Source organism: Coptis chinensis, chromosome 4 (genome assembly GCF_015680905.1).
Source record: "Coptis chinensis isolate HL-2020 chromosome 4, ASM1568090v1, whole genome shotgun sequence".
NCBI classification, from domain to species: Eukaryota; Viridiplantae; Streptophyta; class Magnoliopsida; order Ranunculales; family Ranunculaceae; genus Coptis; species Coptis chinensis.
In genome coordinates this window covers 102,515,394-102,540,319 of record NC_141459.1, presented here as the reverse complement: position 1 = coordinate 102,540,319, position 24,926 = coordinate 102,515,394, and the positions used below count along the sequence as shown (strand labels likewise).

The 24,926-nt window shown below is 36.6% G+C and overlaps 2 long non-coding RNA genes and 2 pseudogenes across 2 annotated transcripts in view; 1 reads left to right on the top strand and 3 right to left on the bottom strand.

Annotated features, from left to right (window-relative positions):
- Positions 1 to 96: 96 nt before the first annotated feature.
- Positions 97 to 24,926, top strand: part of LOC147506420 (uncharacterized) — a 44,488-nt gene continuing 19,658 nt past the window's right edge. The window contains exon 1 of the long non-coding RNA XR_015193742.1: positions 97 to 601. This is a non-coding gene — a long non-coding RNA (uncharacterized LOC147506420). The remainder of the gene's footprint in view (positions 602 to 24,926) is intronic.
- On the bottom strand, positions 1,711 to 2,750 carry LOC147506424 (GDSL esterase/lipase LTL1 pseudogene; annotated as a pseudogene).
- LOC147506423 (phototropic-responsive NPH3 family protein NPY2-like) lies at positions 12,446 to 16,297 on the bottom strand (annotated as a pseudogene).
- LOC147506422 (uncharacterized) lies at positions 18,800 to 19,688 on the bottom strand. Its single transcript, XR_015220811.1, has 3 exons — positions 19,510 to 19,688; positions 19,332 to 19,393; positions 18,800 to 18,895 (listed from the first exon to the last, which is right to left on the bottom strand). It is a non-coding gene; the product is annotated as an uncharacterized LOC147506422 (long non-coding RNA).

Below are 24,926 nucleotides of genomic sequence, written 5' to 3'. Positions count from 1 at the left end.
CTCAAAATGGTAGGTCCTTAGCATAGGAGATAGCTCTGGTAAGATGTCGATCTAATAATTGTTACATATGGTAACATATTTTACAGTTTGTATGAAACTACTATTACTTATCAACTTTTGTGATAATTCTGGTTGAAGTTCCTAGGGGAAGGGAAATACCTCCACCTTTGTTGATAAGGGCGAAGGCCTAAGAAAGGTAAAAGGAAATGATTACTATCAAATACTTTTTCTATACATTAGTTTCTTCTTATATATGAGCTAGCTAGCTAGCTAGCTATGTGTTTCACCATTGATTCTTTTTGGCGCCTTACTTGAAGCAAGGAAGAGTAGAATATTATACATATTGTATACACTGTGTCTTTCATGTGTACTAAAGAATTTCTTGATCACCTTGACACTTTTATTTTTTATCTCATAACCGGCCAGCAATTCTCTCCATCCGAAAGTGCACATATTTTACCCTTACTTATACTTTATATCTTTTGTTTCAAAGAATGAATTCACTAATCTTTCCAAATAAATTTTAACTAAATGCTAGCTTGATGACTCGATGATCAATGGGGTTTTATGCAGTATTCATTTGCTGGTGTGCTTAAAGGAGGTATGCGTTGTATCATTGAATGCCATTGTGGTTTTTATAACTTCACTTACTACTTGACCTACTCAAGAGTTTTGTATTATTCTTATGTTGCATATGGTTGTTTTCATTTCAGCACTGTTTATTTTGTTCCATTGTCTTCCCGTTTAAAGTGAACCACAAACAAGTATATGACTATTATCTTCATCGATCGTTAAGAATTGATCCATTTCAATGTTTATTGTTGTATCCTTTTAATTCTAATTTTTAAGTAATTTCTCTATTGGTTGTGATGGGATTGTGTCAACTTATGGTGCGTAAAGTAACCATGTCGGTCATGGTTAAAATAACTATCGTTGTGCATGTGATAGTGTATGATCTGTAGGAGTATCCATTTGTATATTAGTAAGAGTTTATAGTGCATTGTTTTTTGGCATCCATTAATATTAGCTCCATCTCTAGAAACATTTAAGAAAATATTTATGTAAATTTTAATCTTAAATTGCAGGAGGAGCTTACTAGCAAGGGGATCACCTACAGAATGCACAAAGGGGGAAGCCATGTAGACTGAGATGCACTGGGACATCGGAGCACACATAATACAGTGTCAAAGACAGAGAAAGTAATTATGAGAGTTTGTTTGGGTAGTAATATTTTCGCCTCGGTATTACTAAATACCGTACAGAGAATTCTCATAGGAATGTCTATCAAAGGTGTGCCTGTTCTCAAAGGAAGCAAGCCAATTGTTTGCCAAAGTTTGTCTGTAAACACAATCTTGAGTACTATCCATAAAATGCCCATATGACCAATATTTCACAAAAGTAAAAATAATCAATGTATGAATCTTTGCTCTTATCTTTCTTTTACCTAAGTTTGTCTTATAATATTTTTTCTTTCAGATTTATGCCTAAGTGTATGTAAAGATGTTTTCTTGGTTTTAATGATTATATTACAATTTATCCACAGAGTGTCATAAAAAATAAGTATGGTCAGGATGCAACCAATGTTGGTGATGAAGGTGGATTTGCTCCCAATATCCAGGTTAAATGCAGCTATACTTGACGTTGTCGTCTTCATTTTTTTGGAAATGCAACAATATTTTCTTTTATTTGTGTTGTTAACTCTTCTTTCTTTCATGCTTTATATTCGGAGATCACATAGCGAGCGTAATCTGGGACCGCAAATTGGCGAGATCTTACAGAGAATGGGACTAAATAGTTGTTGTTAACAAAGTCATTTCCACCACAAGTGAAGAGAACAAGTGCTTCGTTCACCGTCTTTTGGCCCGAATAAAGGCCAATGAGTGCACCCACTCTTTGTCGATATTGCTGGAAATACTTAATTTGCTGGCCAATCCTGATTATGTTTACCTGCATAATAGTATGTCATCCATTACGACGTATTTATTAGATAGGTTTTTTTGCTGCTAAGTGAGCAAGTTTAATTTATAATGTAAATACACTAAGTACAGTTCCATTTCGGATTAGTATTATTAGATAAGGTTCGGTGGTGTGGGTATTAGAATTTGAAATGTGAGGCTTCTTACAAATTGGATTCCAAAGTATCGCTTGAGGACTCCAATCCCAGCAGAGGCAAAGTAAGCACCAACCAGTAGTCTCCGTCCAGTTAGCTATGGCCTTAAGTATGACATAGTAGGTTCTTCACCAATTGACTGCCCTGATTTACATATATAATTATGGCATGTTTTAGTATATATAACATAGTTCTAAATTTAAGTAATAAAGCACTTTCAAATAAATTATACTAAAAAGGAATTGGAAAACAAAAATTACTAAAGTACTTGGCCTTTGCTCAAATATGGAGTCAGACTTCCATTAACTTTACAAATCTAGCACTATAGAGTATAGACACAAACTATAAATGTACTCCAATCAAAAGAATCTCAAAATATAAAATGCAGCACATGAAAAATGAGAGATATTTTACTGATAATATCAGGGATGTTGAGTCCATTGGAGAAACGGCCAGTTGCACGATGAGTGGGATAGTCGATTCCATATGGATAAGCGTCAGCACGAGCAGTTGTTAACAGATAGTTGTTGTTGCCACTATCCACAAGTAAATCGCCAAATACAAAAAATGCACGCGCCTCTGCTTGAGGAACAAAAATGCCCAACACTATAACTACACTAATTACCATGGAAGCAACAAAAGCGAAGAGTTCTCCATAGTGTGTTCAAATGTCCATAATTAACAATGTTGAACACATAAATCTCTTTAACTATCTGTGTTTCAACACACTCAACTCTGACACGTACAGAATGGTGGTTTGATATCGTCTTTTGGTTGTAAACAAACACAGTTGCAAGTTAATATTTATTGGGGGTAGGTTAAGCAGGTCTATATGAAGGCAAGTTGAGTACAGTCTGGCTATCCGGCCATCCCAAAAATCTTTTCCTTTTAAAGTGCAATTCTGCATTGATTTCCATATGGTTTGGGGTGACAACTATAAGAGCTATCCACTTATTTATAGACCGGCCAAAAGAGGTACTAACATCTGCGACATCTATCAATAAAGATAAAAAGCGGATAAGGGATTCTTACTAATCACTCAAACCTCTGGTATCTGTTGTAGTTTTGAATATTTTCATGGTGGCTACACTAAAACTTTTGGAAGCAAATTCCAAATCTTAGGTTCTTCCATGTTAGTTTTTAAGCAAGATTAAAAAATGAAATTCTCTTGGTTGTTTTAACCCATGCATCTTCTACTGCAGCTTTTGCAAACTCTTTCGGTTCAGGACATGACTTCGCCAGGGGGTGGTAGTGGAATTGGAGGTGACGGAGAAAGTAGCAGTGGGGTTTCATGAGCATTGGTTAAGGACAGTCAAAAATATGATTAATGGGTTCCAGCCAGTTGTAATCGGACCTCAACTGTTTCTAGCACCAACAAAAGATGCATCATTTGTAAAAGGTTTCCCTCCTGGTATTAAATATCACATGGAGAGCCAACATAACGGGTAATTACTTATGGAAAACAATTACGCATTTGTGAACTCTCAATCTGAAGTCCCCCATCGGTGGGAAAGAGTTAGCACACCGCAAGGGGCCTCTGCGCTACAAACCCAACCACAGGTATGCACATTTACTCAGCTACTCATCAGTAATTCTCTTCGATACTTGAATCTGTACGTACCTTGCTTTGTGCCTTTCTATAACTGTTTTTTTTTACTATACTTCATCTAAATCAATTAGCCTCACATTAATCGAGAGATCCTTAAGTTTCATATATTGTCACAACATGTGAGTAGAATCAGGTTTCCCGTATAATTAGGTGGCCGAATTATTAAGAGTTCAAGACACAACACACGTACATACACACTCTCCTACAAAAAAAAATTGTGTGCTTTCTCCCAAAATTTGCTAACTTCCAAAAAACCCAAATTGAAGATTAATCAAAAATGGCGAAGTAAAATTATGTTTACACTTTTCGCCAATTTCTTTTTAACATCGCGTGCATTGCACGTGCATCTTGCTAGATGTGAGGAATTAAGTGCGTTCGACTTTTTGCTAATTTGGAGTTGCATTATTCTGATATATACACCATACATCCATTAGCAAATAGTTGTTTGGGATCAGTTCAATAGACTTGGATGTTTGAAAGCGCATCCGTTGATTGATAATTTGATAACACACAAAATTTGGCTAATTGCTGATTCAGGGTACGTGGCTATCTACCAAATTTAATGTTTTTAACCCCAAAGATTTGGAAAAACTCCATTTCTACGTTAGTTGCAGGCGAGGTTTTTGGAATTCGATCACAAAATTCCGACAAGCTTAAAACCGAACATTTGACAATTTGGTGGCCGCCCTTGAGATATATACTAACTAATTTCTCGACTTATGTTTGACAAGAAATGATTTGTATGAGGGAGAACATATTAAGCATTTTAAGAAAAAAAAAATCATCTATATAACTCTTGCTAATAACCTTATATATTTATATTTACTTTAAAAATATATTAATCTATATAACCTTATATATTTATATTTACTAATGAACATAAATTTCGTTTGAACATTTCCAAATTGGTTAATGAATTCAGCTGTGTATATATGCCATATGCGTGATGTCAATTTTCAAGAGAAGATTCTTGTGAGCAAATTAAGTTAATATGACAACATCAATATCCACGTACACAAAAAATTTACTCCTTATGAAAGGTTGTCTTTGAATACTATAAAGGGCGTCTTTAAATACTATAAATCACCTACAGCTGAGGGTCTCACTAGCCCATCCAAAATCATTTTGAGTTTGCAAGGGTAAGAGATAATTGTTTGTTAAAGAAGTAAGGAGAGATGGAAGGGAAGAGTTTAAGAGCACTCCTTGTGATGTTTATAGTAATGATAGGTATGGGTGCAGGGCAAACTTATGCGGCTTCCACAAACTCCTTCGCGGCTTGCTATGGCGAGTGTTTCTTACTCAGGGGATCTGTACTGAAGTGTTTGGCAAGGTGCATTTTTTCTCGTCATCCTACGTCAGACATTCATTACTACTGCAACTTGGGTTGTGCATCTTCCAAGTGCACAAGTATCAGCACTCTACAAAACCCTCGTAAGAGATTATAAGCCATCGTCAATTTTTATTTCATATGAATTACTTGCATACAACTCACAATATGGTAATGAAATGTGGTTATATATTGTTGGATGCAGGTGAGGACGCGGTTAAAGATTGTGTCAACTCCTGCTCTGATATCTGCAAAAAGCATCAGTAATCAGTGTCTACTATATATATAGAAATAATGTGTCTTCAAATGAAGCTTAGGCCGGTAGAGTACTTTTTTTTTCACCGCTTTGTTTTCAATACCCTCCCCTGAGACATGGGTTTATTATTAGCACTTTATTAGCTTATTCTCTCCACAAATTTATGTGCGGTTACCCTCTCTGAATCCGGACTCTTTTCCTAATGTTATCATGCAAACCTACTTTGTGGAATATCTAGAACGTGTATTTACCTGTGTAACACAACTGGTTAGGTTCAATTATTTTCACTGATTCAACACTCCCTTCCTTAAGTGATAGTGTTGAACCCATTACCTAAGGACTTGAAGAGACCTCCACCAATTTGATTTTAGGGGTTTTGATTTAACTTCTACGAGTTTTATTCACGAGGCACATTATAACGATTTACCGCATACACTCACAATGATACTGTCCCTACAACGTCAAAACTTCCGAGGTCACACATTTTATTACTGGTCCCGTCTAAGCATGCGTAACTCCTGAATTCTTATGAGATCTGGTGTTAAGTGCTTTGGAAAGGCCTTGCCACTGGTATTTTGACAGATAAGTTACTTCTGTCCTGAACCTCTAATGTTGTTGGTCAGATGTGAGACTAAGACATACCTGGTGGCCAGTGCAACCGTTGGCCTTCACTAGGCCAACATTTCCCTCCCACTTGGGTGCAAACGGATAGGTTTCGGATCGGATATGCCTGTACCGTATCTAAATCTGAAAATTGGCACTGACATCTGCATCCGACGGATGTTAAAGAATGGTATTTGAATGCAATATGCGTTATCCGAAACAGATATCGGATAAAATCCGATCCGAATAATAGTGTTAATAATTTTTAGGATTTTTTAGTATTACCCCCCTACTAGATGAGCCAATTAGGATATATATGTTACATGCTTTCTCAGGTTTCTCAATTAGGCTGAAAATAATTCTCACATTCTGTCTTCACTGCTTGAATCTATATGTCAAAACTATTATGTTTTTACTTTGTGAGTCTTTGTAACCCAATTTCAAGATTGATTGGTGCTAATTTAGGTGAAGTAATTTAATTACAGTTTGGCGTAGTTGTTTAATACATTGTCTACCCCATATGTTTTCGTTTGCTAGCTAGATAATGAAAGAAGACCTAGGCAGGGCTCTATGAAGCATGTCGATTGCGCACATTGAAGGTACAAAGACATTTTTTGCACTACTTCTCCTTTTTAGCTCAGACGCGTTGTCTCAACAAGTCCAAAGGTTTTTCTTGATGACAACACTCATCTGCTGATCTGTGTAACCAAGGTTGCATAAGAACTCAACATAATCTTTAAATCCAATATCATAGATGAGCCCAGGGTTCATAGCTTATATGGGGGTTTACATGGGCAGCCCCGAAGTTTAGAGTTGTAGCAGACAATCCAGTCCATGAATCTCTTATTGTTCAGTGTGTGTTATCAGTAGCATATGCGGTGGTCATGATTGCTAAACGGATTGCTACAGGGCTCCAATCCCTGTAAACGGATTTTAGAAGTGCGGCTACTCCAGCCACATGAGGTTCCGCCATAGATGTACCTAAGTATAGTACATAATCTGTCACCAAAGAATAGATGCCAACTTCCATGCACGGCTTATTTGGGGCTACAGCAGCCAGCACACCCTGTCCTGGAGCTAAGATATCCAGTTTCAGAACACCTGAGCTAATACAGTGAAAGAGTATAGCATCTATCTAAAGTTTGTCAGCTACTTCCGCTTCTTTTTTTGCTAAGGACACTTCTTATTCCGATTATATCATGTCCCCGTATTAATCGGCCCCAGTATTTTTTGGACCAAACAGTTGGATTCCCACATTGATAGAGTACATCATCTGTTTAAACTTTGTTAGCTACTTTCAATTCTTTTTTGCTAAACACACTTTGTGTTCTTTGCAAGTCTTATTCCTATTATATCGCGTCCTTTTAACTGTTATTTTAATAATTATGATGACTATTCTTAGATCAGAGTAAACTACAATCAAAGAACTCAAATCTATACTTTCAACGCCAACATACTCCAATCGATAAGTGCCCCCGCTTTTATTTGGAAAGACAAGATAACTTCTCTATGTAGACATGACATATTAGTTATGATTGGTTATGTTGTTTACTAACAAAAAATACCTATCAATTCATGTTGAATACATGTTGGTATTAGTATATATGAATTATTTTTTTTTTCAATAGATGAATTATCACGTAGAATAGATAGCACTCCTGAAGCTATGCAACAAGAAGTTTGTAGAAGCTGTAATCATAGAAGTTTACATTGTAATACTGTATACTTTCATTTCAAAGAAACTCTAGGAAATTAAGAAATTCGGTCAGATTTGGGAAGTGTAAAGGAATAGACTATTTGATCGTACCAAGACTAACCTTTTGTAAGGACAACTAAAGATAGTTAAACATGGAACCGAAAATAAAGCGTTGATAGAGAGAATTGGGTTATCAATTCAGTTCATGGTTAATACTCATACAATGCATCTGGAAAAAGTCGCCCTTGGTTCTGTGAAGTTCAATGATATTCCCATAGAGCTTTCTAACTTGCAGAAGTTGGGGGCTCTTAATCTTTAGCTATATCCGATCAGTTTCACGTGGTTCTCGGTGGTCCGATGTCTATCCCGGCCACTTAATATATCAAACAATTTAAGTTATTGGGGGTTTGCTTGAAATTGATGCTTATCCAAATCTTGTCGTATACTCAATATAAGTGACAATTGTTTCAATGGCGCGATCAATACAAAAAATTGCAACGCAAATCGCTTCAGATTCCTCGCTTTATCTATGAATGAATCATTTTTCTAGAGGGCTCATGGCGAAGGTTTAACCAATTGCAAGATTTACTCTTCGACAGTTGCATGTCGATTCCAATTTGCTTTCCGCCATCTTCCGATTACTATATTTGATGTCATCTTTGGAGCAGCTATCTATTTCTTTCAACAACTTTTCGAATACGAAAGCAAGAGCAAGACCGAGTAAGCTTTTCAGACTTAAAACTTTAGTTGTTTCAGATGTGTTTGGAAATCTCATAGAACTAGAGCAGTTCAGTACAAACTCTAATATTTTCTCGGGGCTTTTAGCTTCTTCTCTATCGTTTTGTCCAATGCTTGGAGTGCTCGACCTTCATAACAATTCTCTTACAGGGAACATCAGTCTCACTTTTACAAGACTGCCTAATCTAACTTCACTTGATATTGCGACTAATCATTTCTCGGGCCGCCTTCCTGCTACTCTATCGAGTTGTAGGCAGTTGAAAATCGTAAGCCATTCTAAGAATAATTTCCATGGGGAGATCCCTAATGATTTTGCAAATCTCGCACCTCTTTCATTTCTTTTTTTGTCAAGCATAGCTTTAAGAATTTGCCAGGGGTGTTGGGTGTACTTCAGCAATGCCATAATCTAACTACTCTTACTCTCACAAGGAATTTCCAAGGGGAAGAAATTCCACAAAATGTTACCGGGTTTAAAAACTTGATGATCCCTGCTGTTGGCAATTGTGCACTATGTGGTTACTGAATACCACAGGGTTATAGGTTATTAATTAATCATGGAATCACTTGAATGGTAGCATCCCTCCATGGATTGGCCAGCTTGACATCTGTTTTACTTGGACATCTCAAATAATTCTCTTACAAGAGAACAGCCAAGGAGCTTGACGAACTTGAAGAGCCTTACTTCGCAGAATGGTTGTACAAATGCTACGGCGTCTGCTGGCATGCCTTTCTATGTCAAGTATATTTGTGAATTGGATTGGTTTCAAGTTGGGGTTCCGTCATGGTGGTCGTTGATGTATTGAAATATGCTCACAGCCCCACGTGCATAGAGCGCTTAGTTATGGTTATCATGTACTATTAGTTCCTAATTCCAGATAACATTTTGATTCTCCAAAGAATGATTTCTTTAGAATCACATGAGAGCAAGGAGATTTTTTTTTTTCATGACATGAGAGAAAGGAGTTCATACGTTCTATTCACTATTCTAAAAAGTTGGGCAAGCCCAAACCAATTTCAACACCTCATGGCACATGTGTTGATGAACCATTAACATTTACTTTTCGCGATTTCAACTTACCAATGTCATTATATCAAGTCTTCCATTTGGCTCTCATGTCCTTTTGCTAGAAGCAGTTTGTTTGGGACTTGAACTGTCGATATCGTGCTTCGACTTCATGAATATGAAAGATTAGTATAGCTGTTGGCCTCCGGTTTGTTCTTACTCTTTCACTGAATTTTCCTTATACTTTGTGAAGCACGCTTGTTGTAGGGAATATTTCGTTGTTTTTTTTTTTAAAAAATAGAATAGTGGTCCACATTTTGAGACATGGAATCTTTGGGTTCTCAATATTTCGCTTTTCAATTTGTCGTTGATTGGATTCAATTCCGACTTCAATTAGATATTGTGCAATTTACGGAGGTTTAAAATTGCTCGAAGAAGATTAAAACTGAAAATTGGAGGCTGAAGGTTTGCATGTTAGACTTATTCAAAAATGTTTAGAAAATTGAGCTCTATATGTTGATGTCTTGAAGCCTTCCAATTTGGTATTTATTTATAATTTGTTTTTTTTCCCTGGAGGACTGCTTTAAGATAGCACAAGGGATCTACTAGAAGCTTAAAATCTCTTACTATTCCTGCACTAGGTGTCTAGGTATTTGTTTGTAGGTCCTTAGATTTCAGTCTCATATATTTGTGTCGCTTGCATATTTTTGACAGTTACCTTAATCGAAGTTAGTGGATTGGAGCTTAATGCTTTCTGCTACTGATCCAAACATCGACTATATATATGGAGTTTCATCTTTACTGGGAAATTTTCAATACATTCAAGTTGGCATCATTGGTTTGTAATTCACTCAGTCCTGTTTATAAATTTCATTTTTCATTAATGTTAAAATGTACCTTCATGAATTTCATGTGATACAAGTTATTCATGGTTATAGTCCTATAGAAGAGAGTAAACAGGTGCATAAGATGTACCTCATTCCCTTTGGTTTGTTTGTTTGCTTAGCTCCCACTTTTAGTTTTTCCTGACACTATATATCCTCTTTGTTAAGCAAATTTGTTATGTTTCGTTAGTTTTTTTTGGGTCTTAATATTATGTCGTTACTTAAGCTTGATTTTTAAGTATTTAGAGGTGTTTACTATTTACCTTAGCTAAAATGTGGATTTGACTTCAATGTTTAATGCTTGCAGAGGGTTGTAGTAAGCTATTGGCTTGAAAAGAGGATGTAATAAGAAACATAGAGTCACCATATGTAACTAAGTATAACCTGAGAAGCCAGAAAAATTATGGATAAGATGTGAATTTTTTGTAGGAACGATTGCAAGCGAGCTTCCTGTTGGATTGAAAGCTTCCAAGGTTTTGATTTCTTATATTTTTAATTGATGTATACTTTATCAAAAAAAAAAAAAAAAACTGTGACAAATCAAATGAATGTATTGCAATTCATCCTAAATTTCTTGAATTGCACTTTTTAAGGTTGTGAATATTTAAAACAGTTAGTACATCCATCCATCTCTGTGCTTTTTACTTGGAATAGAAATTCAATTTTGGGTTATATGTATATTCTTTTGAGGGACTTAGAATCTTAAATAAGTTCCATGAACATATTTTAAATTCTATAGGGAAATGAGTTTTACCTTCAAGTGGTTCATGTACCCCTTTTAAAAATATGAATATGTATTTGTGTGTTTTGGATCTTGCTTTCTTTGGCGCCTATGACTAAATACCTTTTGTATGCTAATTCATTATTCCATTATGATGTTCTTTTCCACATAACACATTTTATTAAGGTTAAAGCACTTCCACATGGGCGCCCACTTATCCCCGGGTACAATGGAACTTAGATTGTGTTTTCATTCATTCATTCACAACACTTTTGAAGTATTTTCCTATTCAAGATCTCAAGCCTTTAAGATATTATGGTGGTAGTGGAACATAGTCAAACGAAGACTACTAATAGCTAAGATCTAACATTCTTGGTGATCTTGAGGCGTGGGAAGATGCAAGGACACGGTTTGGTCTAGGCAACTCCCCGAAAGCAACATCTTTCGAAATGGATAAACTTATCGAGTATATCAAAGCATTAACATTTAAGCCATGTGGTTAAGGTGATAGAATAGAACTTAAAATTTCACATGATCAACTGTTGGATTTTAATTGTTTGAAGGGATATTTGTCTTCCCCGAGTTTAAGATTTTGCAGAGGGTTAGGTTATTGGAGTGGAGATGACCATTTTACTAGCGGAAAACATGAACCTCAAGTTTCTATTAGTGATGAGCAGACGCCACCAGAGCCACTAAGTTGAAAACTCATGAGCGTTCTTCCTGTAATAATTCCTGTAATAAGAGAGATTGTCAGAGTTCAATGATAGGACTAAGGCTTCTTTAGGGGATGTTAAGGTTGTGACGATCGTTCAAGGGGGGTTTGTGGTTGGGGAAATTTGTGTCAATGCAGTGTGAACATGGTGGTGAACCAATTGTTAAGGATCAAGACCAATAGGCCCCTTTAGGTACGTCGTTTTTATGAGTATCTAACTGTCGAGAGTAATTTGTTGAAGCTGATTACTGGTACTTAATTGGACGCCTTTGAGAACCTTATAAGAGAATTAGGTTATTTGTTTTGCATTTTATAGATACTTTGTTGTTGACGATGTGTAAAGCGATTCTCTAAACTTCCAATACCACAATAATTGTGTCACTTTCATGACATGCTTATGAACAACTTTAATTTAAAAAAAGGGTTAGATACTTTATAAAGCGACTCTTTATAGATACTTCGTTGTAGACCATGTGTCAAGATATTCTCTAAACTTCATTCGTTGTTTTGATAGTTGTACTAGTGGATTATTGAACTATATATATTGATCTAGAGAATGACTTTCTTTCACTATCTGCATTAAACTGTTAAATCATGGTGAATTTAATTGAATGTTCATAGGTCTACAGAAAAGTATGGCAAATGCATGTTTAGAAGCGATATCAACTCATGCAAGATTACAGCTCCTGTATCTGTTGAGCACACCCTTCTCAAATGCTGACCAAGTTAAATATTCAAACTCTTCAAATATGTATGATCAGTTCTAAAAAAACAAATATTTGTTACTAATAATTTTTACACCCAGTACCTTATCAGTTTTCACAACCCTTCCATTTTCTTTTGTGTTCTTCATATACGTAACCTTTTAAAACACACTTAAACTAATCAATAAAACATGAAAAAGTAGAAAAACCAATACAACACTGTGATATGTTAGTTGTACAACATGGGAGCATAATATAAGTTTAAGAAATTAAAAATGGAACATCGAGGTACATGCATTTCAGTAGCAGAAATGAGTGCTCGATGAGATGTTGAATAGATAACGACCAAAAGTGAGATGTTCAGTACATGTATAGTAACGTTAGTAATTTTGATTGTTAGTGAAAAGAGTGATAACAATATAAACCAATAAGAAAAGGAGGTGGGAAAAACACAGAACTGAATGTCGTATAATCAATGTGCATCAAATAAGCAGGAATCAAAAGCCCTTAACTCCAACAGATAGCAACCTAACGGAAGCAAGCTCTCCCTTGAGTGCCTTGAGTGCTTCTACTGTTGCAACTGCATCCCACTAGTCCTCTGTGTTGGTTGTTGTAGTCTGTGAGCTCCCATGGGAACCACCATTTTCTCGGGGCAGTAGAGCAATGAGGTTACCAGGAATATCAGGTGTAGAACTCCCAGGAGAAGTGGCTGCCTAACCTGCTGGAAAAAGAGGGCCTGCACCACAACCCGTAGAGGAAGTTGCTCATTTTGCACAGTATACATGCAAGCATCTAGCGTTAACTTCTTGCAGTCCATCAGTTTGCAGGTCCTTTTCCTCTCTCTTGCTTACACCTGGGTGCTCCTTGAGAAACATATCAATAGCACGATAAAGTCCGTCATGAGTGGCCCCCCCGAAAGCCCGATACCATCTCAGCAAGGTCAATAAACTTTGACAGTGGAAGATTTGGGTCCCTTGCAATTTCAGCAAGATATCTGTCAACTAATTTTGCCACTATAAGCTTGGAAGTATTTGACATCAATCCTGAGCTTCTAATCACCTGCATCTCTTCAGTCGGCAGAGGATCAATCCCTAGGCCTATGAGCAAGAGAATGTCGTACTTCTTGTAGTTTTTAGCAGGGGCCCCATATGGTCCTCTAATCAGCACTGTTGGGAACCTTTTTACCACATAGAAACATATCAGACCTGAGCCATCTTCAAGTAATAAGAAAGTGGGTAAGTTGTGTCACCTAGCCTGTGCTTTAATGAAATCTTTCATCCCAGTTTTCTCTACTCTTGCCAGTCTACCTTTTTTTGGTTCAGAAGCCGGAGCTTCACAAACCCGCATGGAGGAAGCTCAAATATCTTGATATCCTCTCGATGAGACTTTTGTGTTGCCTAAATTACCAATCAAGCAACAAACTATACAAACTTAAATGATTACCTCTTGAAATCTATTTCTAAGTTCTGTTGTCCAATCTCCCAAGGTCCAATGTGAATGCTTAAGTAGTCATCTCCGTAGCGAAGTGATGGAGAAGGGATGCCTATAGAATTTTTAGGTCAAAGTCATTATTTGTTTTCTACAAACCCGTCATTATATTGTCGAAGGAACTTGTCACATACCACTCAAAGGGGATATATTTGGACACTTCACAAACATGTACATGCTGTTCTCGTGATCTGAATCCTCGGTGGTTTGGTCATATACAATGCAAGAACGTTTCCTTTATATATGACAGCCTATCAAAGTGGCAAAAGTATTAGTTTATTTGTGCGCAAAGTGCCTAATAATGAAAACTTTCAACATGGTGAGTTGTGGATTCGTTTCAACTCCAAGTGATCAAATCATAGAGACATCTTAGTTAAATGATATTAATCTTTGGGTATAAAGTACTTTTCTAATCAGGTTGCTTAAGTTTCGGGCCGATTGAGTTTCTACCCATTGATATATATGCTGCTGTTTTAATACTTTAGGTAGGTAACTCTGAACCCTAATAACGCCCACATCATTGTGGCTTCGAACTTCAATTAAAGATGCATGCATTCTCTCACTAATGTAGAGGAGGACCGAATCATTATGTACATCCCTGCGTAAAGAAAAAAAAATAAAATTCCAAACAAAGATTGATTTCTATTATGCCTATCCGAAAGTATCTATAAAGAAAAAAAAATAAAATAGATTTTGTTCCCCAACAAATTCTTCCACTATACTCTGGACTACATCAACATCATACGTCGTTGTCTCACCTTCTGGGGTTGGAATAAGTAGATCAGTAACTGAAGCTTCATATAACTACTGGCCTATTCTCTTAACCAGCTCTCTCCTTGCCATGTCTCCAGAATCGAGTAAGATTGTAGCTTTTAACATTTCCAGCAGAAAACTACAGGATATACTGTCTTTTTGAATGGGTAACAACCATATAATGGACTCCACTAACAATCGGCACTTGGCAACATCACAACCTTGGATGACACCCTTGCTAAAGCATGGAATTCTCCTTAGTGCATATGCTTTGAGAGCTTCTCCAATTACATCGGCCGACACTCTTCCCTTGGTTTTGATGGTCGTTATAACACGCTTGTAGAAATAAATATCGAGCTTGCATAGGTTCTTAACCCACCAGTCCTTTGGCACCATCAGCGGTTTTTTGACACCATTCCAGCAAAGAAATTTGAGTAATGCACGGTCACTAAGAGCTACAAAGCAAAAGGCAAATTGTTAGAATAAGGTTTATATATATAGTGCACCACATATATATTGAAACTGAATTTGATAATTAAAAAAAATAATAAATAAATAAATATATATATATAAAGGCAACAACAACAACATGAGCATCTCGCCTATTATTTACAAAGCTGACAATCAACTAAATGTCTCCAAAATGATGATTCTAAATAATAATAGAGTGTGTTAGACAAGAAAATAAAAGGCAACAAGCCCATTGATTCATTGGTCGAGAATTAAGAGTTTGCTAAAGCGAAATACACCAACAACAAAAATAAAAATTAAGGTTTCAATAAGGGTTACCCAGATGTCCAAGATCGATGTGTGATTGCGATTAAGCCGTCGCCGAAAGTCCTTGAACACTGGAATCAAATGTGTGATTGCAGAGAAGATGATTCTCGATTGTCATATAAGAAAAAACATATAGAGGGGGAAAAAAAGCTTCATTACCTTATACAAACTGATGTGACATTATGAATAGAGGGGTATTGTTCAAAAGGGGGTATTGTTCAAGAGTGAAAGAATACGCCTCCAAGGATCTGCTATGGTAACCTCAAACGGTTGGGTTCAATCTGGATGGAAGTGATTTGTTTCACAACTTTGGGCGAACTCAGCAGATCAAATACTCATTTTCGATTAATCTTTGGATACCCTATACAACCGGGCGAACACGACCACACTAAATATATTATGTGTATTCTAAAAGAACTGAGAATTTCAATCGTGTTAAATATCATTATTACATTCTGGTAACAAACTGAAAGGTGCATGAGAGTGTAATCTGGTCATTTGTGTTTTGATTCATAAGCTAAGTTTTTAGATAAATTAACCAAATTCAATCCTAGTAATAAACCAAAAAAAAGTACCAGTGTAGTTTAGTGCACTGTAACTCTCCAACAAAACCATCTCCCCATGAAAATCCACAATCTCCTTTTGTACATAAATCAACTTTTTGGGGGATTCATTTGCCTTCAACATTCTATCTTGCAACTCCTGCTCAATACAAATAAAACTCCGACAGTTCACAATGCCATTGAAATAGTAAATAACTAAAGACCCATATCAACATAACCCAAACAATTAGTTTATTTCATTGATAGTATAATGAATAGTAGCTAAGAAAAAACAATTACCAAAAAGATAAAAAGTAAGTGTATACCTTTTTCCAGAGAAGCAGTCTTGGTTGGGTCTTCTTCACCGCCACCATTTCGGCCTCCTCCCTTCCACTACTTGGTCTTTATCTCCTACTACCTCCTGCTAGATTCAAAGTCGGGTCCCACCTTTTTCGGCTGAGCTTCGGAAGAACTTCACGAGGAATCTCAGGTTTGATCTAGACCAACCAGCCTAACTCCCCTACCTCTGCCAGCAGCATTCGGTCTTGCTGATGTTGCTGAAGGCCCTCTCCTCACAGTTGTAGCATTGCCACCCCTTCCTTTTCCAACACCACCACCCCTCCTTCTGCTCTGAGTAGGCTGGACTAAATTTTCTGCTTGATCAGAAGGCTGAATATCATCAAGTTTTTGGGATCTTAATCTAGCTTGCCTAACTCCACTCCTCAACTCTGGCATTGTTTCCCCATGCAAATTACACCCGCTCCAAATTCCAGTGAATCACATTGCGTTAACAGGAAAAAAAATGAACACCTAAACGCATAAAAGATTGATGAAGAAATCCAATTATTCAACAGGCAATAAATCATAGGCGTTCACGTATATTAATTGCATCACGCCGCAACCAAGAGATGATTGAAATGTGATATGAGAATAAAACTTAGAGGTTTTGAGGTTTTTAGTGCATCAACAACACGTCTGGTTTCTTCGCATTTAAAATCGGTATAAATGGTATAACGTTGACAAATGATAAGTCTATATAGTTTCATTTTATATAACATTTAGACAATACATGCGAGGTTCATGGACGTGCGATGAACGTCTTAACAGTACAATACATCCACAACAATAGAAATCTTAACAATAGGTCAGCTAACAATACAATCACATACTATTATTTAATAGTTAGGTTTAAACTTCTAGTTATGAGTATCATTTGTTGTTTAGATAAATAAGCTTAAATGCCGCAATGGAAACAATAAGTTTCTGCGTAGGGTTTACAGACAAACTTTATGGACTCAAACTTGAAATCTATGAATTGCATGTGAACTTTTTCTACTAATTACGCATCAAAAAGAATATTAATACACTGAGAGTTCATACTCAAGAAAGAAATGAGGTTTATTAATCAATTGTCAATCAACATTCAATAACAATATGAAAATAAAAAAAGACTACAAAATATCAAATGCAGTAAAAATATATAGAACATGAGTTCGGGCACACAGGGCATCCTTTCGTATCGTCATAAACCTAAATCCATATCGCATAATATTAGTCTCCTTGTTGATGATACATAATCCTCCTTAGTTGTTTTGTTAAGAGTTTGGTTCCTAATAAAAATGGTGTCGGTTTAGATCTTGGCGTACCAGAATTTAGACAAACTCCCCTATGCACCGCTATGAACTTCTTGTATCTGTGTTATGATGGAAAGTGGCTGACGAAAAAAGTGGACATAAAAATTGTATTGTTGCAACTCAAACTACTCGAACCATGCACTACTTCAGAGAAAGCTTTCACACCACCACCACTTGTGTTTGTTGCATAGAGGCATGTGTACCTAAGAGTTCCTGTGAATGAAATGATTAGTCCCTACTGCACTGATTTAAATATTCTAAGAAGCCAATATCGCACATCCTATGAAATGAAAATTTGAAAAAGAAAATTAGAACACAACTTGAAGCTAACATAAAAATGATAAGTAATTTCACATGGTGCTTAACAGAATGAAAAATGATTTAATTAGGGTGAGTTATGAATAATTAATTAGGCTGCTTAACAATCTATGGTGAGTTATTTTTTGGTGGAGGTTCAAGTTATTAGATTTCCACCTGACTTTAACGAGGCTAAGATGCCTTGGTTTTTGGGTTTGGGTAAGAGGAATTCGGCCAAGACATCTGCTTCTAATTATCATAAGAACCTTACGTCCCTCATCTTCATAGCTATCGACCCAATCAAATATAATCAAATCTCTAGCTGGGGTTTTAATAACAGGCCTCTTTGCCAAAGTCAGAACCTCGTTTTCCCTTGAGACAGGAGGTGAAACCCCTCTGAAGGTTCAAAGACAACCATCATCTTTATCTAGTTCTACATGAGTAACTGATAAGAATATATCCACAATAGCAAGGGCATTCTGTTGAGAATGTTATCCAACTTCTTGTGAATCCACATAGCTTAACCCTGCAAATTTATGATCACAGGCAGGTGACTCTACCAGTGTTCCCTTGTGCCATCATAGTAGTTGTCAACATTTGGTAATCCGTTGTTCCTAGAAGATGTATCCTCCTCAAAATGTTTTCCCACTAATAAGCTAGCATCTTCAAATTTGACTCTATTGTTCAATTTCGTCATGTTTCTATTGCAGTTATAATATGTACTCAAATTGAGTGTAAATGGGTCAGAGTGAACGAAGTAGATTGAGTGTATCTAGTTTAGATACTGCTTTCTCTACCAATGTGTCCTAAGAAGAAGTCATTTTCTGAGACAAACAAAACTAAACCGATTACAGAAACTGATCTGAGAAACCAATTTAGAGCACCCCCAATAATTTAAACAACAAAACTAAAAAAAAACTAAAAACCAACATAAATACACAAACCTATTGTAACAGTAAGAAGGATCTACATATCTCTAGAAACACACTCACAGTGGGTGGGGTATTGTAACGATATGTGTAGGCGAGGACTCATATTTCTCTGTTTCGTAAAAAACCAAAAGCAACTTTACAAAAATAAATTATGAGCAAAGGAACTTTTACCAACAGCCTAGAGAAAAAAAACTTCATGACTCAACAATTATGCATTGTTACATATATTTTTTTCACAGCTTGGTGTTATACCTGCACTTGAGATTCCTCAGAGTGGCTGAAAGACTTCAAGCCAACAGCTACAGCAAGCCAAGCAGATGCAATAGTAGTGTTTCAATCTCATCTTTATTAGTGATTTTTTTATGTGACTTGAGATGGAAACAATGGACAGCATTCAGTTATGCAACATGATTGTACTTTAATAACAGGAAGCAAAAAAGTTGAATTAAGAAAGTACACCATGTCTCCAAAGCATTGAGTTTTTATAACTGCAGTATGGGAGTTCAATACATAGGCCTGAGAGAGAAATCTTGCAGCTATCTCACCTGCTTGTTAGCTAGTATCAACAGAGGTGCCCCTAATAGATCCTGCTGCCGAAGTATTTTTTCTGCACAAACCATTCATATATGAAACACAATATTCATCCAAACTTAACTTCGCATGAAGAATATAACAGACACAAGGCTAAACAGGCAGTAAAATCGGGCAGAGAACATCACTAACCCAATGCAGATTTCGAATCTTCGAAGCGAGACGGACAAGCAGCATCGATCACATAAATTACAGCATGTGCCTCATCATAATATTTTTCCCAAATTGTGCGCAGACCAACCTTTCAATGCAAATTTATGCATCACAATGACAGAAGTTCGTGACCTACAAACTTGCAGGAGGAGCTTATGTCGCTTGCTAGAAATTCAGCGGGCATCTTAAACACACAATTTCAAAGAAAGAGCATCTAGATTACATAAGAAAAAAGAATATAATCTTCTTATAGTAACATAGAAGAAAGTTTTTTTTGCGCATAAGGCGAAGACTAATATGATTGAGAGGAAAATAATAGCATGGTATGTAACTACAACGATTACCTGGAAGGTGCAAATATTTTTTCTTGATCAATTGAACGATATGCTCAACAACCTCTCCAGCACAACATGTATATAAACAATAGTTTAGGTAGCCTTGGAGTAGAACGGTCTTGACCAATTTAAGAGGTTAAAGATTGTATACGTTTTTCATATTAAACATATACATTAATGGGAGGACTGGAAGTTGTATAGATTGCAGGCGTTTTAGAAGGAGGAATGACGGAGGTAGCACCCAATCGCTGATTATTTTTTTTTTTCGCAATTATTACATATATATATATATTTAATGGGCAAAGGGAAAAGTTAAAACTGGTCACGTATTAAATTTTAGTTGGTTCTGGGCAAGATGAACAGTCTATGAGGCCCATTATGATTGTGACCTATGTTTCACTTTTAACTTTTTTTTTTTTTGGCTCTTAATTTGTTTTTTTAATTATTAAGATGTTTTAAATTTGATTTATATAATTTTTCCTTGGAATAATCATTGAGATTAAAATGATTGAATTTTGATTTAATTGGGATTAAAATGATTGAGTGTGGTGATACGGGGAAATTCATACCGCCTTATTAATGCGAAAATAGTATTAGTTTCTGCAATTGTGTTTTGAGGTGCAGATTAGTAACTTTTCTTCTCTTGTGGTTCAAATGTACACATTAGGCGTAGTTGGTATACTACAATGTGAATCTACTAACTGGACGAATATCCTAATTAAACTGAAAATACGTATATAAATATTGGCAAGAAATGATAACTTGCTAACGTATTGTCTACTGAATCAATATGACGTTAAAAATAAAACAAAATAAGCAATAATAATATCTTTAAAAACAGCAAAGAAAAAAATCAAGAGATGTAATCTCACGGCCATAGCGCACAATAGAAATATAGGCTCTCACATGAGGTATAGGTCACGTTGATTGTTATTAAATATACAAAGAACTGGTGTTTTTGTATATCAAAATGTTTGGTCACCATCAGTCCTCTTAAAACATGCTGCAGTAGCATAAATTCAAGGTGGTTTCCATACATGAACCACTATTTGGTTACTTTGATGTACAGTTTCCGTTTGGTGGTGAACGTCTACCAGGAGCAATAATTCCATTTAAATAGCCATGAGTAGCCAAGATTGAAGGCTCACTGACGGAATCCAACTCCCTGACCCTGTCACCGAATAGTTTGAAACAAAAGTCGGCAAAGTCGCTAAATCACCCCTGAAACAACAGGTAGAAATTCATTAATCAACAAATCATTTGATGCTTGACTTGACACTTTCTATATCTCTATCTGTAATGTTAAGTGAATTGGTGGATTGAAGATAGGGAATGAAGCTGTCTGAAATTCTTATTAACTGTCTTGAGCAAGTGCTCCAGGCTTAGGTTATCTTTTTTGCACCTCTGTAAAGGTGCTTGTCCTTTGTAGAAGGACTAAGTAGTTATTTTTCCTGTGGTTGTCTCCTTCTAGGGTCTCGTGTCTGGATCTTCCTTTGTCATTGTAAATTTGGCCTGTTTTTTTATTTTCTGTATGGTTTGAACTGGATTCCCGAGTTAGGTGCCTACGGAGTCTCGTCGAGAAGGCGGGTGTAAGTGTAGTACCTGTTAGCCCTGACTGGAGGAATTGGCGAGAGAGAATGGCGGGCTCGGAAGCCACGGATGCCCTTGCACAGTATTCTCAAAGTCATATCGATGAAGTGGAGCCGCGGTATGCATGGTTCCATGTGTTTTCTGCGTATAGTATGTTTAAGGTGCGTTAGAGGCTAACAATGTTGGCGCTAAGCTACTTTTCCAGTTATCGCAAGATATTCTTTCTGAGGCTTTAGAAACATAATGTCCTATGCAATTAAGAGGGAACACAGCTACTTTTGAATCCCTTTCAGTATTCTTGGCTGCCAGCGAGGTTATATTGCTAACGTAAAGTCAATTGCTTTGTTTATGTTATCCAGTTGTAACGCTATTAAATTGGTAAAAGCGACCATATCCATTCCAGAGAAATGTGTATGTCTGAAAGTTCAGACGGTAGGTGCATTTGTTCCATACCATATGTTCTTATTGGTTCTTATTGTTGTTCATTTAAATTAATGCATAAAAAATTCAAGTTAGATACAACAGGGACGAAACTAACTAAATAAAAAAGAAATGTAACTTACCTGACATTGCTCAACATCAATGTCACCTGGTCCTAGAAACCCATTGAAAAAACGACATGAATCCATCAGCCGAACCGAAAATAAGTAGATGTACGTAAATCATAGCCTCCAAACTATCAAGGGGAAAAAAAGGGCAAACAACTAATCAATGACCCTATGAATAATTTGATTAAACATCACAGGAAACAAATTAAAATCAAAAGCGCTAAAACAAATCAGGAAAAAAGAAATTGCTTACGCACCATTTATATTGCTCAAGTTATGTAAGGTGCATCTACAATCGTTAATACTCTTCTTTTACTGTTATTTCGTACCATTTAGTTCTGACACTTAGAGAATCGGAGGTAGTCTGACAGCTATATTAATGAAGCTCCAACCTTGACGCCACATAATATGTTGAGCTTGTTACTAACAAAAATAAGCTGTAGGACTCTATCATTTTCCTTTTATCAATGGTGAGAAGCATAGTATGTAGTCATGGGAGAGCACGAATTGAATGGTTGTGGAACTAAGATCGAATTGTCTTTGACCATGTAGGAACCAAATATGCAGATTGCCAATCCATGCAGGACTCAACTTGAACAATATTCTAGGAATCTACTTACTGAACAATCTAATAACCAATTGAATTCTCCCAAGGCAGATCAGATAGGCTTCTAGATGAAGTTAACAAATGAGAAAAACTTAACGTTTAATTTATTGCCACTATCCTTACTTGGCAGTTATATTCTTCTTGTAATTGAAATCGTTTATACTCCATGCTTGTAACTTTTTCCTGCCAAAGAGTTCATAGCAGAAGGGGCATGTAGAAATTTCAACACAGACTATCCTTCATGAAATTTATTTTCTATTAAGTGAGAACGGCTACTTGATTTTCTCTTATTTATTCGAAAGCATTTCATAATTACTCGATTCCTACACGCTTTACCAAAGCATTTGAGTTGGTTATAGCAAAAAAGATGTTATGACTCTTGCAGTGTCGCAATATCCCTCCTCATTTCTTTAGATCAGACTAATTCCACAACCACCGTAGGATATTTGCTTGCTTTATTGACTATGTAGTATCTACCACTTAATTTTTTTTTGCTTTGGTTTTGTTTATGGACTGCTTTAGGCTTCCAAATATTAAACTTTTCATTAGGTTCTCCCATGTAAATCTTCAACAGTATAGATTAACCTAATTTAGTTTATTTGCAAAAGTAAAACTTTCATTTTTTGTTTCATTTTACTGCTAAGACTATGTAGCGTATATTCATGGTTACGGTCAATTTTTAGTGTAATCAGAAAGCATTTTCTCCAATTTATTATCCATGCTTGTGAGTGTTTATGACTAAAAATTCACTTAGCAAGGAGCATGGAGAAATTATGGAAATGACATTTCTACTCTGTGCATTTCCGCAATGTCATTACCACCTAACATTGAAACACCAGCAAAGTGTACTGCAATAACTTCTGGTATTGTTATCAAATGTATAAGGTCCCCATGACTCATGTACGATCAGCTCAGCTGGGAAAGCCGATCAGAACGCAATGTCGGTTTAGAGGACTAAACAGAGCATGGTTTTACTCCAGTTTCTGGATGATGCAAAATTAAAGTAGAAACAAAAAATAGATCGCGTAAAGAGCAAGACATAGAACGGTGAGTACTTGCCAATGGAACTTATTAAATGCAAATTAAATTTATCTGTTTAAGACCATAAGATTAAAAGCCTATCACAACTGCAATCAGAACATGGTTATTTATCTATAAATCAATGGAGTTTTCCTTGTCCCTTGGTAAGTTCTTATTATAGCAAGGGAGACAGGGGATTCACTGGGAAGAAATGAAATACGAATTTGGGCCTAAGACTGGACGATCAGGTATCAACTCTCTAGGAGTGTAGCTACATTCTCAATGCAATGAAGACTAAGTGTTAAGAGTAATTGTCTAACAATTCGCCGTGTTGGGGCTTAAATAGGGGGTAAATGGCTTTTCGGATTCCCACACACTCGTTATCATAATGCTCCATTTCATCTTTGAATATGTGAACCCACCAAACCTCATCAGCTAATACTCAGCTGAATAACTAATTGCGGTTCCAGTTACAGCTGTAGTTGGCTATTATGCCGACCACAACAATGATCATATGAACGGCAAAAAAGATTCATTCATAGTGTATTCCGAGCTAGCCTCATTAAACGCTCTGAGCTACACGTGCAAGTTTCCTGCAGGATTGAATGTTGTTGTCCTTTCAAGCCACTCCCTGGGTTAGGGATAGGGAGGCCTCCTAGGGACAGGCAAGGTATACTGATGAGCCACACCCTTAAAAAGAAAGAAACAATTGCTCGACACTAAATAGAAAATAAAGGAAAGCCGCCATGACTGCGAATGGCTTCAGGGGCGACCCTAACCTGGCCTTTGCTAATCAAATGCCCAAAGTCATGTCGGGCAAAGAAACTCACAACCTTCCCGTTTCTGCTAGGAGAGGAAGATTGATCAAACTTACTTGCCAGTTGAGGTACTTAACATTCCAGAACATTACAAAAATGAAGATTTCGAAATGTAAAAACTTCTCAATATGGATGAGCAAGATAATGTTAATGTTTATTAACAACGGGCATTCTCAGAGCAAGCCTTGGCCATTGGCCTGTCGAAGAGAGTGTTGTAACTTCACCTGGTGGAAGAGAAACTCATAGAGGAAAGGACCAAGATCAAAGGATCAAAGAAACCCAACCCGATAGGCTTTTACCGGAAGCACGCAACGTCCTAATCGGATACCTACGCTCTAGCGGATGTAAGTGGCGAAGGTGCTCTTTTCGCCTTCATCGCGATCCGCGATTGTTCGGCTCTGATTGCAGGTGTCTCTCTCTGATCAACGATTTCTCCACTACAGCTAATAGAGATAAAATTAAAGAGGGGGAGAACCTA